This window comes from Meleagris gallopavo, chromosome 12 (assembly GCF_905368555.1).
Source record: "Meleagris gallopavo chromosome 12, MGAL_WU_HG_1.1, whole genome shotgun sequence".
Taxonomy (NCBI): domain Eukaryota; kingdom Metazoa; phylum Chordata; class Aves; order Galliformes; family Phasianidae; genus Meleagris; species Meleagris gallopavo.
This window is the reverse complement of record NC_139415.1, coordinates 4,120,596-4,137,593: the sequence shown is the minus strand read 5'-3', so window position 1 is coordinate 4,137,593 and position 16,998 is coordinate 4,120,596. Positions and strand designations below refer to the sequence as shown.

Below are 16,998 nucleotides of genomic sequence, written 5' to 3'. Positions count from 1 at the left end.
TTAAAGTGCTTTATTTAAATTTGGATTATACGCTGGATTTCCTGTAATAAATTCCAAAAAGGCTGAAACAGAACATCACAGGAGCTCAGTAACTCAACAGGGAGATTAAACTATGCTTCTGGTGAAACAACTTTTTAAAAAGCTCTGGAAACACTAATTTAATTTCATTTTTTCCAAGTAAGCAAAATCTTCAGCTTTTTGCCTGCATTTCTTTGTAGCATACTGGCAGAAACAGCTCAGGTTTCTCAAGACAGCTCTGACTTACATAAGGCTGAGTGCACATGCCTATCTACCTTCTGTCTTGTGATCGAGTTCAATGATGAAGTGTTAAAAGAGTGCTATAAAAGACCAGGACATAGCGTCTTTTAGACAGGAATTATTTCTAACTCTAATCACCAACCAAACTGCTACAAATGCAATTTTACCTCATAGTACACCAGGGTGGCTATGCCACCTAGTGATATTTGTCATGTACTGTTCTCAGTCCAGAGTAAGAGGAAGAAAGAGATCACAGACAGAACAGACCAGCCTCAGCACAAGTCCACGCGTCAAAGCACTCCTTCACTTCCTGCACAGCCACCCATACAGTTTGCCAGGCCAAGAGCAGCAGCAAGGCACAAAGAGCACACAGCAGCTCCGGTCCATCGCCTCTGCAGTGCCAGCAGCAGCCTTGGAGATTTACAGAAACCGGAGGGAACAAGGAGGAGTTGTCAAGGCAGACACAGAGTGCAAACTGCAGCCAGACAAAGAGGAATGAGGCAGGATCAAGCTGACACTGTTATGGCAGCATCACTGTTTCAGAAGGTGGGTATCGTCATGACATAAATCACTCTGGTTAATTCTCCTTACAGCCTGTAGAGTTTGTCTTTTGCACAACAAGCAGCATCTACTACTCCCATGTGAACAAAAAAATAATAATCCTGCAAGTAGCAGGATTTGATAGTGTCCTTTAAAAAGTACTGTCCTTGTTAAGAAAACAGCATGGCCAGAAGTTCCCTTTAACCAGAAGGTCCTAGTTAGCTAGATAATAAGTAGAGCAATAGCCCTAGAAGGAACATATACATGAAATATATTTACAAAATATAAAAACCTTTTAAAATACATTAGCCTTCAGATTTTGATCATACTCTTCCAAGAAGTTTACAGCTGCAACCCCACCTCTCTAAACAGCATCATGTTTTACAAAATCTGACAAATTACAGCTACATGTCTTGCTCAGGAATTGCTCCAGCTGCAGCAGGAACACCACAGATCCTCAGCAGAGCACACCACACCACGAAAGAGAACTCAGAGCAGTGCCCAAATGAATTTTTCATACTTGGAGTCAGAGGGAGGGAGGGACTATGGGAACAGGAGTCTGTAGAAATGAAAGACAGCACTACAGCCATCACTTAAAATGATTGAAAGATAAACACTCCAGTGCAATCACACCTTGCAGCCAGGCTGCTCTGCGAGCAGGCTGCCCATCTTGTTTCCCAAGTAAGAAGTGCAGTTCTTTAGTTTACAGCTTCTCCGTTTCTCCCAAGCAGCTTCAGAGCTCCCCTACGCAAACACTGCTATATCATCTTAACAAGCAAATATCAGGCAGAACAACAGTGTGCGCGATCTCTAACATCAAGGTAACGTAGAAAGAAAAACAAACTGGTTGGCTAATAAACATCAGGCACTTCTTGCTTTCTGGCTGCTCAGAGTTGCTCCCAGTATGTTCTAGAAGGCTGCTGGCAGCAGAGGGCTGTTGGGCCCCCGTCTGCTCCCCAGGGTCACTGCATCTCAGCTAAGGGCTGGACTGAACCTTTGCCAGCAGCACTGCAGCACGATGACCAGGGAAGGTGTGTCAGTTCTTCCAGCACCGAGGCTTAATATGCACACTATGTTCCTGCCTGCACAACAACCGGCTAGTTATACAGCTACAATTAGTGTTAAGATTGATTTAAAAAAATCAACCATGACCACAGACGCCATAGTAAATGTGACAGGTTGGACTGCTACTTCTAAGAATTAGAACTTGCCAGTGTTTATCAGCCTTCAGTCAAATGATAAAACAGCAATGAGCTGCTGAGTTACATATTTTAATACACTCTCACAAACCCCACATCCAATTACTAGAAATGGCAAGAGAAAGATTTTTATATTGATTCATCACTCAGTTTATGCAGCAACTGTTACAGCTTGAACAGTAAAATTATCCCCTTTGTTACCTCAGTTTTATCAGGCTGATCTGAAATAGCACTCGAGACTGACTCTAGTACCTCTACTTCTTTATTTGACCTTACACAAAGAGAAAGCCAGAGGGTTGGAACGGACCAGCTAGGCCATGTTGCAGTACTATCATTAGAATATAATTGACTGAAAAGGGGATGAACAACATCAGAGACATTCTGTAACATCCTGAGTTCAGCTATGGTAATCCTCAAATATCTTTAAAAAAATGTGAAGCAGCTTGAGAAGCTAAATGCCATGCCAGGTATGCTCGAGGCGCTCAGGTCCCTACAGCACTGCTTCTCCCAGGGACACTCAGTCTCTCCTAATTCACTGCAGAAAGCCAAACTTCAGAGCCCCCTAAACAGCTCTGCTGTTTAGAACTGACTTCCATACATCCTTTCCACTTCAGATCAGTAGAAATTCAGTTTTTAATTTCATTCCATTTAAATTCTGCCTCAATTACAGCCCTTCTCGAAGTTGACCACAACTTTCTAATCGTTTTTCCTGTCCTCAGCATTCAAACACCAATTAGAGTGGAAGCACTCGCCAGCTGCACCCTCAGTTCTCACACAATTAAGGAACGCAGGGAAAAGCAGCGACAGAGCCAGTTCCTGTGTTAAAACAGTAGGAGAATGTGGCACATCCTTAAGAACACAGCATGATGGAGCATGTAATCCCGGCCTCTGCTATGCTACAAACATGAAGACACCAAAGCGAGCTGCCTGACTTCTCACTGCTCAATAGGAAAAGGGATTTTGTGAAGGGACAAAAAGGAGGATGCTGAGCTCAGCAACTAAAGGACACATCTGAGCTAAGGGAAGCTGGAAGGAAAGGTCACATTATTTCTTAAGTGCCCTCACTAAGTTTGAAGATTCACTATAAAATGAGAGAACAAAATACAGTTGTGGGGCAATTATTAAAGAAATGAACACACAGCCTACCTCTCCCATTCTTTCAGCATTTGCCCATTCTGAAATCTTGCAAATGCACTGTGTGGCAGACACAACAAATAAGCATTCTTTTTAAATCCAAACAGTCTTTTAGAAAAGCTTATTCTTTTCAAAATAACATTTAAAATGCAGTACCATTTATCCTTCAAAAACAATGTTTTCCAGCCACATCTATGGCATCCACAAAGACATCACCCATTTCTATAATGCAAACATGGAGCATTTCCATCAGTTTTGAAAGGGCGGGGAGGAGGCAGGGGATCAGAAACAAGAGGAACAACGTCTTGAAATATTTTACTCATGCTTTTGTAATTACCAGTCATTCCAGAAATCACTCCTAAAACCCACAAATCAGAACAGAAATTTGGAATTACAAAATACCCCACACAAGATCAGTTTAGAAGTATTAATCCCCCTTTAGATTTCTCTTTTATGGGACAGAACATTGCCTCAGTGGGTAAAGGCAGCACAGACAGATGTGGTGGAATTCAGGGTACGTCTGGTGATTCACCACCTCCTCCATTTGGAAAGCAGGGTGGAACACTGCCTCACAGAGGGGCAGTGCAGCCACAAGCACTGTATGCATATGGCTGCGAGGTGCCAGCGCAGCCGCAGCGGGAGCTTATAAGCAGCCCCTTCTCTCACCCTCCTGAAAACATTCTAGGTGCATCCTTGAAAAGGCATTGACTTTAATAGTGTAAAATTCAACAAGACTTGAAATTAACCTTTTAGTGAATCTTTCACATTCAATGTGAAATAACAGAGCAGGTTGTGATGTGACATTTTTGTAGGTGAAAACATCAAAGGCAGCCCTGCCGCAGACTGATCTACCTTTGAACACCCAAGGGTATCCGAGACTGCCAAGTCTCTGAAGACTAGACAGAGAGAAAGAAAAAAGGAAGAGAAAGAGATCTAAGATATTCCAGTATTTAAGGTGAAGTCATTCTAACTAGGATTTAATTCAATCTTTTACACTTTGTTACTGCTGGTGGTTTTTTAATACACAGTCAAAAGAGAAAATCAGGATAAAAGGAAAAGAATATTATTTCTGACTGTCAGGCCATAATAAGGCATAAATACATGAAAATTTAACTGGCACCACTTATTCTTTCCTTCCTCCTTAGCATTCATGCCTCAGGAATTCCTTTATATTGGAGTTATGCAATAAACAAACCAAAAAAAGCAGTATCAGCCATTGAAAATGCTGCACAGAAAGGTAAGTGCCTGTCTAACAGCTCAGAATCGCCCGCACTGATGGACACTAACTGCTCCTGCTCTTCTCCCCAGACACATTCAGTGGCCCTGTGGTGTGGTTTGGGTCTCACACGCATTATTTAGCCTCTCTAGAGAGCACACCTAATGAGATGCACTGCTGCTGCTCAGTTGAGGCATAAGGAGAAATGCCAGCCTGACTTCTGGCCTGCAGCTCCAGCGACACTAAGAGGAGACCTTCTGGTGCATGTGGCCATGCCAAGGCCCTGATTCCATGGAGCTGTGGCCAGTGAACTCATTAAAACTTAAGCACTGTTGCAGCAGTGGATCCTAAGAAGTTAAAAAGCACCAGGATCAAAGGGAAAATAAGCACTGTTTACTTACGAGATTTCTCCTCCCTGCTGAGTTCCTTTAATAAGTCCTTTGTCTTGCATTTTTAGAAAGGTCTCCATTAAACATAAGAAACGAAGCAAAAGCACATGAATCACATGCACCAGAAATGGAATGGTTACTCCTCATGTTGCCAGCTCGGCTTGGACTTGATACTTTCACCACAGCAGTCAGATATTATGGTTTAAACTACAGTAAAGATGAATAAATGGAGGATTGGGAAGCCTTCTTGTATACTTCGGAATCTGTGCTCTCCCCCTTTCGTTACAGAGTGAACTTAGCCATACCATGTTTTCCCTAAATTCTGAAATGCTCACGTATTTCATTTACTTTTCAATAGGTGGTCCTTTTCGTCCCTTCTATCTAACTTCAGTTGGCAGTCTAGTGCTATCTTTTTTTTGTTCCTTCTATACAAAAACAGGAAAGATGAAGAGGACATTTTCAGACAGGCAGCTTTTTGCCAATCCTACCTCCTCCCCCAAGCATTTTATAGGCTGTCTGCCTTAATTCCACTAAACCCCATGGCAAGTAATTTATTTTTTAAAAGAATGACATATTTAAAGAAGAGCTAGCAGTCAAACAGAAGGCTCTGTTCTGAACAGGCAACACTGTGACAAAATTTTGTTGCATAATATGCAACAACTCAAATACAGTGCTACACACACAGACCAACCACATGGACTTCCATAAAACTATTGTTCACAGTACCACACTGTAAGCTGGAAGGGTGCCTGGGAGGCTTTTCTTCCAACCTCCTGCTCAAAGCTGGGTCAGCTATAGGATAAGATCAGGTAATTGGGGTTTTTATTCAGTCCTTCAGCCAACAGTCAAACCTGCCTGATTATTCTCATGAGATCATTTTTCCCTATACCAACTGGAATCTCTATTGTTTCAACTTCAGCCCATAATCCCCACCCTCTCCTGCCATACATTACTGTAAAGAGCAAAGCTCAATCATTTTGATAACCTCCTCACAGATATTGGAAGTTGCCTGTCAGATCTACTTCAGCTCCCTCTTCCCTGGAATAATGCTGGTTTTGATTTTTCGGCCTTCAAGTGCTCTCAGAATCGTTTTCAAAGAGTACCAGCAGTAGTGGAGTCAAGATACAAATGCTCCATGAGAGCAAAACATTTTTGAATCCAGCCATGCAACTGTCTGCTGCTCTGCTTCAGCTGCTGGAGCTGGGGCTTGGCTCCTTCCTCTCAGCAAGGCTTTTATACTGCAGCTGCATCACAGACCAGGGCAGGCAGCTGAGAGAGACAGAGCTGGTACCCCTGCCTCTGCTCGAGGTCTATAAAAGTGAAATCTGGGCTCCTCCACATTGTTTTTCAGCAAGGAGCAAAGAGAGCTATAATTCAAGACAAAGAGGTTGAATTTGCCAGCTACGGCACCCGCCTGGGAGTCAGCACCTCCTTCTGCTCAACTCACCTGAGTGCTTTATTTAAGGAAACAGGAAGTAACAGGAGAGAAAAGCCAAGGAAAGAAACAAAAGCAGAACAGATTAACGATGTGATCATCTACAAGTCTCAGAGTATCCACAACAGACTGTATAAGCAAGTGAGAGAATAGGAAATGCAGTTCTAAGGTTTAGAACATCACAGCAAGCTTATAAAACCCTCTAACAAGCTGTGTGTTCCCTAAGAAATGCCTTCATTTTGTGGTCTTCAAGAAAAGAAAAACAACAACAACAAAAAAACAGGGAGCAGCCCCACATTTTTTTCTGGGGATTAGGTCACAGATTGACGTTCCCCAGTACAGAGGTCTGCACATGGGCACTGAGGAAATTACCACCCACACTCATCACACCTGAGTTAGGAACATATGGGACCCAGAAAGCAGGTCCACCAACAGAGATGGCTTATGCCAGAGAGGAACGAGATCATGACGTAAGAGATAGGACGCATGTGGCAACAACAAAGCCAGCCTTCTAGAGATAGCAGGATTTGCACCTTATGAACACCAATGACATTCTTACGGTTTTCTAAGGACGTGAAAGAACAGGCCAGAAAGTGGATGTGGGAAGGGACAGAAAGGAGCTGAAGAAAGAACTTGCTGTTGCTGCCTTCAAGTCATGACTAGCTTCTTTCACTCAGGAAGGCTCAGGCCCAGCCATCTCTGAGCATCCTTAATGAAATGAGGTCTGCCAGCAGCCTCCACCAGCAGCCACTTCTCACCTGCTTCCCGAGCGCATGAAATTAAGTGCACCACATGAAAAAGGCAAGAATTCCTCCGTGACACCTTCTCCTGAATCAACTTATATCTACTTGAACTTACCTTCAAGCAGATCCTGAGATCTTACATAATGGGGGAAATGATAGGTATTGCACAGTTTCTCGTGGTGCTTTCAGTCACCAAGGCAGACAGAAGATGACAGACAACTGGGAAGCAAGCTGAACATATGAAGCCTTAGACAAAGCTGCTGATTCTCATGCAGCTTCCTCCCACATCTAGCGATATCTTAACCTTATTTTTAATCTCAATCAACGATAACTAAAGTACAGCAAAGATCTTTCTGATTAATGTTCTTGTCAGAATCTGCGGTGTCATAGTTGATGCGAGGTGTGGTTTTATGCATTACAAAACTCAACTGTAGTTCAAGACCGAAACTGCTTTGATTCTACTTTAACAGTGAACTCTGATATTTCTGAAGAACTTTGAATTTAAAATTTTCATCAATGCATCTGTCACACTCTCAAAATCATCTTTCTCAATAGCATCAGCTATTGACTAAGTGGGCAGAAGCAAAATCAACAAACTCCCAGCAGACTTCTGCCTTCACCATACCTACCAAATTATACACTGAAATACCAGCCAGGGTTCTTACATTCTACTCCAATTCTTCCTCTTTTTATCACACAACTCTTACTGTAACTTACTCTATCTGCTTCTCAGAACTACTTTACCACCTTTCCTCTTTAGAAGAATTACTACTATCAGCAAAGAAAACAAACAAACAAAAACCACTCAAAATATATCAATCAAGAGAATATATGAGCTTATGACTCAAGTTTTATTTCCAATGACTCAAAAACTAAGCAGCATAGCACATCACAATGCCAACCACTTACCAGTATAGGACGATACAATCAAGCATGGAAATTTTCTGAATGCTTTGTTATCTCTTCTTATCACTCTTTGCGGGAGAGTTGTTAAGCTATATATAACTGTGTTATTAAATTGTAAGAGAAAGAAAAATGTATAAACCTGTTGACATAGCCCGGGCTTGAGCTTAAATGGAGCCCCAGGGCAGAGGCCACAGGTGAGGATAGTCAGGGCAATTATAAGCTGTTAGTGGATGCAGCACCCTGACTTACTAAGAACTGATTGACATCAAAAGAGCTGGAGGAGAAAAACACTAAAGCTTTCTCTGAAACAGTAATGCTGAAATAGAAAATTCTGCAACATGACACTGGATATATGCAAATTACAGGTGCTGCTCTCTTCCTCAGAACCTTTACCAGCAAGTCACCAGATAAGACAAGCAGCAAGGGAAATGCATATCCCCACCTATGGAGTACAAGCCTCTCTTGTGCTTTGGGACATAAGGCCTCTTACATTTCTGAAGTGACTGGTGATTTGGAATTACTAAAGGCTACAAGTGGATTGATTATTAGAAACTTTTTCAGAAATCCTTCCTGTTCCTAGAAGTGACATTAGCAAAGGAGTTTTCTGAGGTAACCTGGGCTTTGATGCCCAGAAAAGGTATGAGAGGAGAACAGGTAATGAAAGTGAATTGTTCCAAAGTAAAGGCATTTACTCTGGGTAAGAGCACAGTAACTTAGGGTGTGAGGTTTTGTCACCACATACTATCCCAAGCCTCCTCTGCTTTTGAGATAGCAGCCTGGTTGGCCAGATGCTGTGCACCTGCACCCAGTAGTCCTTGCAGCAATCAGCAGATCTCAGGCAAAGCCAGCTGGGCTGGTGAGGAAACCCATCAGCTGGCAGCCTTCCACCTCTTTGCCTCAGCATTTAGGTACTGTGGGACCACACCAGGACAGAGTTACAAGAGATACAAACAAGTACTTCAAATTAAAAGAGGAATTTGGTATGCTGCGCTCAACCCAGCTTCCTTCATCAGATCAGTTGTTAGCTCAAAAGGCAATGGTTCTGATCTGACAAATCACAACACTTAGAAACATACTGTAGCCTACAATATTTTCCCTTTTGCAAATGTGGCAAAGGATGTCAAGGTCACTAACAGCATTTAATAAGTTTTTTTTAAAAAAAAAAAAGCAGTGAATTGTTTCAATTCCATTATGACAACAAAATCTGTTTAGACAAAGAGGAAGCTGTAGCTATTTCTGTTTAGGACATCCCATGCCCTGCTCTTTCTTGTTCATGCACAGGACTGAATGCACTGCACTTCTACAGCAGATCCACCTGCAGAACAGCACACTTGAGCAGAGGCATCAATCTGCAGGTAGACCATGAGCAATTACTCAGATCCAGCATACATAGGTCTAGTAATCCCAGGCCACAGACAGATTCCTTCCTCCCTACTCATATGAAAAATTCCAGCAGAAGCTAAGAGACGTACTGGGAAAAATCTTCTTGTCTAATAAGGAACCCAACATTTCACACCCAGTGAGGACTTCAATACTCATTAAAACTGCTGGTAAGAATCCAAAATCTCCAGGGCACAAAGAGAACATGGAAAAAGCTCAGAAAATGTAGAAACTTTTATCCTAGGGTACAACAAATGAGGCTTCTGAGGCAATTGAAGTGGCTGGTTTATAGCAAAATAGGAGAACTGCATGGATCTGGGTGCTGAGGATGCGTCCCCAGTCTCTCCCATCCCATAATCCACAAAAACTCAAGTTCTCACTGCCAGCACAAAGTTTGTAGGGTGATGGAATAACTCTGTTATTTAAAAACATAAAAATCAATAAACAAAACAAAACAAACAAACAAAAAAACCCACAAAGAAATCCCTGGAATTAACAGAGACTTTCTGAAAACCACTGTACACAATGCTGCAGATTTCTCTGTCAGCAACACTTTACTAAGATGCTCACAGAGACACCATTTTTCCATTTTGTTATATATACATAATTTTCTAAATAGGCCGTATGTAATAGTTGAACAAATTCACAGGCGAAGCATTAACAACTATATGTAGAAACTACTTAATTGGCCATTCCATTCCATGCTACTCTAATATATTACATTATAATAGGCATGACTTCGAGTGATTCAAGATACGTCGGTGCTTTCTGCACTTCCTAAAATTTAGTAAAGCTAACTGGTGCCCAAAGACAGCAGATTTTTGCATTTAAATGTCAGTTCTAAATTAGAACAGTCTGCCATTGGAAGAGCCATGCAAATAAAAAAGTGAGCATACATCCTTCAAGATCCTTCTGACTTTGTAATGGGAAAATGCTAAAAATAGAAAATCACTACCACTGTAGTTAGTAATAAGCAGCACAAACTGGCCAAGAGCATCTTACAAGAGGTACAGGGACACAAAGGCTCTGCTAACATAGCCAGACAATCTCTTCAGTGCTTTTAGCTTACTTGATAAAATACTGGATGTGTGTGTAAACAGATTTTTTAACGGCCCCTGCTTTGGTCCTTGCTGTAAAGCTTCCTGAAGCCCAAGTAGCATGAAAAATGCCATGGAAAAGAGACGTGCATTGCAGTGTTGTGCATCTGCTTTCTTCTTTATTGCTACAAGTCAGGTACAGCACAGATACAGCAACCAAAAGCTCCAGATGCAGGCTGCGTGACTTTTTTCTGTGCTGATCGTATCATGGGACAAAAAAAGAGAACATTTAAAAAATGTTCAAAAATTAATTCTAGGAGTATATAGATGACATAGAGTACCTAGGAGCCACTTCCTCCTTAGGAGTTACTAGTACCAGCCAATAAGCTCTCAAACAGCAGTGTGGAAATACAATCAACCTTATCAAAGCCAGGATACCACGTAGGACAACAAAACAGCAAACCTGCCTCAGACAAAGCAGGGGAAGCTGTTCTGCAGCATGCTTCTGTGCACAGACCTCACAGTTAGCCCCTCTTCTATTATCATTATTTCTACGTTAGCTTTTAGGAAGGAAAAGATAGGCTAGCCACAACAGAAACAAAAGTATTTTCAAGCTTTCCAAAATACCTGAAATCTGCCCCCTCAAGCAACATCTAAACATGCTTTGAAAGAGTTAATTCCTTTAAACCAAACTAGGCCCAAACTGATTTAAAAAAAAAAAAAAAAAGTATCAAAAAATTCCTACAATAATCTATTTTGAAAGTATAGCAGGAAGAGAAGCAAAACCAAAACAGAGATAAATGACAGAAACACTGATCACAGATTTCTTTCATGAAGTCAAAATAAGAAAGGGAGACAAGATAGAGGGAAAGGGCTGGTGCATCCAGAGAGGGAAGAAGGGGTGAGTGGAAACAGCTGGAATTGTTCAGCTGTGTCAACATTAGGCTGTTTCACAGATTGACTAGCAAAGTGTCATCTGAAACCAATTACATTCCCAAAACCCCATGGACCCAGTTCATAACATTGATTAATCCACGTTGTGAAAACGTCCCCAAGCAAAACTAGAACAGCTGTCAGCCCTTGGTGCTCAGAAATAGCAGTTGATTTTACAAACAAAACAAAAAAAAAAAACAACCCAACCCAACAACTATGCAAACTCTTCAATACCATCTCTATAAACTGTAGAAGATTATATATCTGTTTCTAGTGATTAAGAACAGAAAAAGATCTCCACTTCCTTATACTCATGTTGATTTTCCCTTTTTGCCAGGGTGGATGCTAGAACAGGTTGTCAACATCACAGGGAGGTCAGCGCTAACCCTGGTGAACAGAGTACCTGCCTGAGAACTAACCAACTAAAACTCTTAAAGATAGAAAAAAATCAGAAACGAGCCACACTTCCGCACTGCTGGCAGCCCTCGCTGCACTACCTGCAGTGTGCCCATGTGAGGCCAGGGCAGCTCTGCCACCCTCTGCACGCAGCTCTCCTCCTTCAGCAGCTCTGACTCAGCTCCAACACGCACCAAATGCCTGCCACAAGGAAGCAAAGAGCACACGAACAATAACGAGCTTTCCAGAGCAAGCCACTGCCACACCAGCACAGACCTCCAACCTACCCAAGCATGTAGCAAAAGCTTCAATCTTTAAACAACAGAGGAATTCAACAGCTAACGTGTACTGCTGAATACGTAAGCACTAATTACACTTTTCAACCCCCAAAATTTATAATTTTCTCATGAATTAAGTTAAACAATTCAAAACATTTGTCTTCAAAATGTTCAGTTAAAAGTTGAATTCACTTTTGCCTTATTAAAACCCAGTGTGAGAAAGTGAAATTATTTCCCAAATAACACTGACAGCAGAAGTTATGAGTGGCCAGTAGTAGCTAACAAACCCAGAGAATAATACGTAAGGTATTCTTAAGATCATAATGTCAAAAAATTGTGCAAAGTACTTGTAGAATTAGGGCACACTACAGAGGTATTCAAGATGTGTCACTATCATGCACTCATAAATTTACAGACTTTGAAGTAAAAAAAAAAGACCAGTGGGATGATCTATTCTTTCATATTGTAAAACTTGCTTAACATGGGTTGGTGCATTTCACATTGTTAAACCCTGCACTAAGCCCCATAAATAGTTTGATCAAAACATTTTTTACAGAAGTGCATCCAAGTTCAATTGTGATGCATCAGCTGTTCCTTCTATTTATTTGTTCCAATGTTTACCCAGAGTCAGTGTTGAAGACTTTTGCTGACTCTTTGGTTTGAATTCACCTGCTCCAGCATTTAGCCACCGGTTCCCATATCGCTTCACCATCAGGTTAAATACAGTTCTTTCAGTGTCCAGTCTTCTCTTTCTGAAGATTCTTCAACACTATCATCCTACAGACTACCAGTTTTCTCCTTCATAAACCCAAAAAAGAATGCTTCATCTGGATGAAGATCCTTCCATCCCATCCAAACACTTTGTGGTAACTTTCTGAACCTTACCAATGTTTCCAGGTCTCTCCTAACATGCCTATCCTGGAATACAAAGAATTATTTCAGTAATGGTATTGCCAAAGCACAGAGGCATATAGAAAGGCAAAGCCTCATATCTCTTCTGTCTCATTCCCATTGACACAACCAAGCATCACGTCACTTCTTTCCCTGCTAGAAGCCTGCGGTCAGCTGTTATCTGAGAGGAGCATTTCTGCTTCATGGACACAGTTTTCTCCCACTCAAACATGCTGTTTTTCTCAGGTGACTTGACAAACATAAGCCTCCTGCTTAAAGAGGCAAAACAATTCTGAGCTCACTCTGTAAAATGTCACAAGTACTTTTTTAATCTCATATTCTGTTGCTCTTTGTGCTACTTGGAAATAAAGCATCAGTGATTCACACAGATTCTTCCAAATAATTAACGGAAATACCGAAGTGTTGAAACTAGTCCTGATCCTTGTGGAATTGCTGTGCCAGCTTACACCGATTCTCCATGAATGCATCTGAGATACGGCAGGTAGCCAGAGCCACATTTAGTGCACAGATTGCTGCAGCTAAAGCAGAACTCACAGGAAGAAGCAAGAGGGAACTTTGCATTACATTCTGGTGAATAAAGTGCATTCAATCCCCCACTCTGTGGCTGTATGAAGATCTCTCAAAAATAGGAACTGCACGTGAATTTACAGTTCGGAAGTTCTCAGAACTGCATCATATCTGCAACATAAAGGTGAAGATCCATTGATGTTAAGCAGTGATTAAGACAATGAGGAATTCCTAGCACCATTTCTATCAGCCTTTCTCATTCCAAGTTTTCTGAAAAAAATATGGATCAGCGCCACAGATTGGTTATCTTGAAGGGTCAAGTGGTGAAGAGGAGGTATGAAACAGATGACTAAAATAAGCAAAGAAGAACAACAGAAGGAATGTCTTCCCAAAGAAAGTAATGACCATATATAGCTTGCTTTTTTTATATATAGCTGATAAGTGTTTGATGTCTGAGGACCTTTCATCAACTCTGTCATCAAGTGGTACTTCCCGAATGAAAACTCGGTGTTCCAAGAGGGACAGTAGATATTTATTTGAGCTTTTGAAAGCATGATTGCTCTATTTAACCTTGCACTGACCATTATGCCAAAGTGTATTTTGCAGAATTTCCTACTGACTGCAGGAAATCAGGCCAGTAAAATGCATGACTTTCACATCACCTCTCTGTAGCTCCTTAGAGCTGCAACAAGAGCTTCCTATGCAGGTCACCACCCAGAACTGGAGAACTTCCACTCCCGTGGCTGAGACATTCTGTGAGATTTCCCTGGGCACAACATACACTGTGCTTGAACACCTTCAAAAAATACATGTGGCTTAAAATCTGCACATTCACAATATACACCTTTAAAAATGTGCCCGTAGGCTCTATCTGCAGTATCTTTCAGCTTAAGCATCCTGAAAGATCCACAACTATGACAACAACATAACACAGAAATAATAATAATATTGGAAACAAAACTAGAGGATGACATGACAGTGCACATCAACAAAGGACAGATACAGCAGAGGTTGTAATACTTAGATACATTTAAAACGACATAAAGCATGTTTGATGCAGAGAAAGTATGAGATGCAATAAGTGCATCTGATTAAAGATCCTTCCTTTCTCATTCAAGAAGATCTTTTTATATTTCCTTTTACTACATGCTGAGGGGAAAAAAAAAACCACAGACATAGGCATATTGTATAAGATGTTAGGGCTTTTTATTTTTAATCATCCCCTAAGAACAAAAATAGGGAGAGACAGATAATAACTGTTGGGAAGGCTTACGCTAAGAAATCTACCCAAGTAACATGCTACATCTTTTAACAGCCCCTGGGTTTCTGGCTGCTTCTTCCATGTATCGACCCCTGGACTTGCTGAGACCTATGAAGAAGGGACAGAAAAGGAACAGCCTTCAACATCTGACCTCCCACTGTGGTTAAAATGATTAGATTTTATGTCTCCTCAGCCTCTGCAGCAGGATGCAGTGGACTGCATCAGAGTGAAGGAAATACCTGTTAATAAAGCACCCCTCACCCAAATTTAAAGCTTAATCACTGCTACCACTGGAATTGAAGTCAACTATGAAACCAAAATTGTGTGCAAATAATTTATATATATGTATTTAGTGTGATATATATATACACACACACACAGAAATACATGCATGTTTTTCAAAATGTGTAGATTATATCAAGTATGTATTCTGGAAAATGGTCATGGGAACTAGCAATTTGAAAACAAAGAAATGCCACCACGAAAAGTCTTTAGTGCCTTTAACTGCCTTTTTATTACTTTGAATGTCTAGGAAAAAATACGTAGTAATTTCAGGCAAGATGCAGAAGCTACCTAAGTTTAACTTGAATCAGCTTGGATTTAATGCTGCAAGAACTTTTCCCTTCCTCTGCAAGAAGGTACAGCTGCCCTGTCTGCACCTCACACAGCCTCCAAAAGCACTCACAAATATACTGATCTGAACCTGGTGCAGTCACAGGACAGGCCAAAACGAGCTACAAAATGAGCAGCCTGGCCACACAGACTAAGGCCTTGGAAGACGCTGAAATTTTGGAGGAGGACCCTCAGATCCAAGAATCCTTATTTCCCATGCCTGTTTTCCAGCACTGGCTCTGCTAGCTCAGCTTTAAATGACCTACTGCTACTTTCGTTTCCAGAAACGTACTCTCTGCAGTAGATGGTGCATCTGTTTCTATTTTAATTCCACCTTACCAAGCTGCTAATTTTATAGACTGTCGACCAACCCCAAAGTGCTCAGCATCACACCTTGTATTCGAGTGGAACATGATCTGTTCGCTGAGTTTTCAGCCAAGCTAGTTTCATGAATCACATTTCAGTACAAACTAGCCTTGGTACACAAATGGGTTTTCCAGTGAATATGTTGATTAAATGACAACAGCCAGAATCCACCCAAAGACTTGCTTCAGATGACACGATGGTTAGAAAACACCTAATCATCTCAGCTAACATCATAACAGTACATGAAAGCAGCCACTGATTTATCTGCTTTTTCCTCTAAAATGTCATTTTACAGATTGCCATTGTTTTATTAACACTTTCATGTCAGCGCTTGAAATTTCTTAAGGCTAAAGGTACATTTTAAGATATATGTAGACAAAAAAGCCAGTGTGAGTTTGTCTACATTTGTTGTTCAAATGCATCATCTGAAGATTTTGTCCCATAACGTCAACTTCTGCATGAGGGAAATGCTTCCTGGAAAGAAGGAATAATATTCTGAAGATTTCTAAAAGCTACTAAGTTACATAGAGCAAAACTGAACTACAGCACTTAATCTTAGAAATGCTCAAAGGAAAACTTCAGAAAACAAAGCCCTTTGTGGCAGTGTGACCCAAAAGGTCAGCATATAACTGAAGTTATTTTCAGGTCCGTTGCAGACAAAATTACACCAACTCTCATACTGTCAAAAAAAACAACACTTTCCACAGAATTCATACATTTTATTTGAAAACCTTGAAGCCTGTTACTAAGTTGCTAAAGAAGCTATGATTGTCTTGTTATTGTCAACATGCCCACCCACCCAATCAACCTTCAAAACATCAAAATTCACTTTACTCCCACTATTCCTTGATGTAAATTATTCTCCTATTAATAATTCTCTTTTATTGTTATAATCATTCTTTCCTATCTTGCATGAGTTGTTCTCATCCTAACACGACCGAGTTTGATCTCACTTCTCGAAAAAAAGAACTAATCAGGGAAAAATACAGATGTTTGGGACAACATCCTTGTCCCCCTCCAATCACTGGCAATCTCTCACTGTCACAGCTTTTACTGACTTTCATCCCTTCACCTGCATGATTTAAAAGCATCCCTGTAATACTGCTGCATACACGACACTGGAGGTACTAGCCACTGCTAACAGGTACGCCCCAACTCAGTCATGTACATTACATCTGAAAGCAGTACTGGCACAGAACATCATCACACTGAACTTGCATTGCTTCAGAATATGACTCTTCCTCACTAGGTCATAATAATTACAAGCAGCTCCAAGGCTAGCACTCCTGGGCATAATGTCACGATACAGAAATGCAAACATACTGCGTGAGCCTTCCTGGCCAAAGGGACCGAGACATTCACCAATATTTGTTCTCTAATCCCACATTATGTCACTAAGACAAAGCAAATTTGTTCTTCCTCTAAATTCTTCTACTCATTTCACTTAAATGAGCACCTTTATGCCACAAAGCTGTTATGCCACCACTCAAGGAACA

General features: G+C 41.1%; 1 protein-coding gene and 1 long non-coding RNA gene across 4 annotated transcripts in view; one reads left to right on the top strand and one right to left on the bottom strand.

Annotated features, from left to right (window-relative positions):
* RORA (RAR related orphan receptor A) overlaps positions 1–16,998 on the bottom strand; it is a 351,059-nt gene that overhangs the window by 262,066 nt on the left and 71,995 nt on the right. The gene's annotated exons all lie outside the window — the stretch shown is intronic.
* Positions 540–16,042, top strand: LOC146543534 (uncharacterized). The gene is made up of 3 exons (XR_014885935.1): positions 540–804; positions 4,277–4,368; positions 14,579–16,042. It is a non-coding gene; the product is annotated as an uncharacterized LOC146543534 (long non-coding RNA).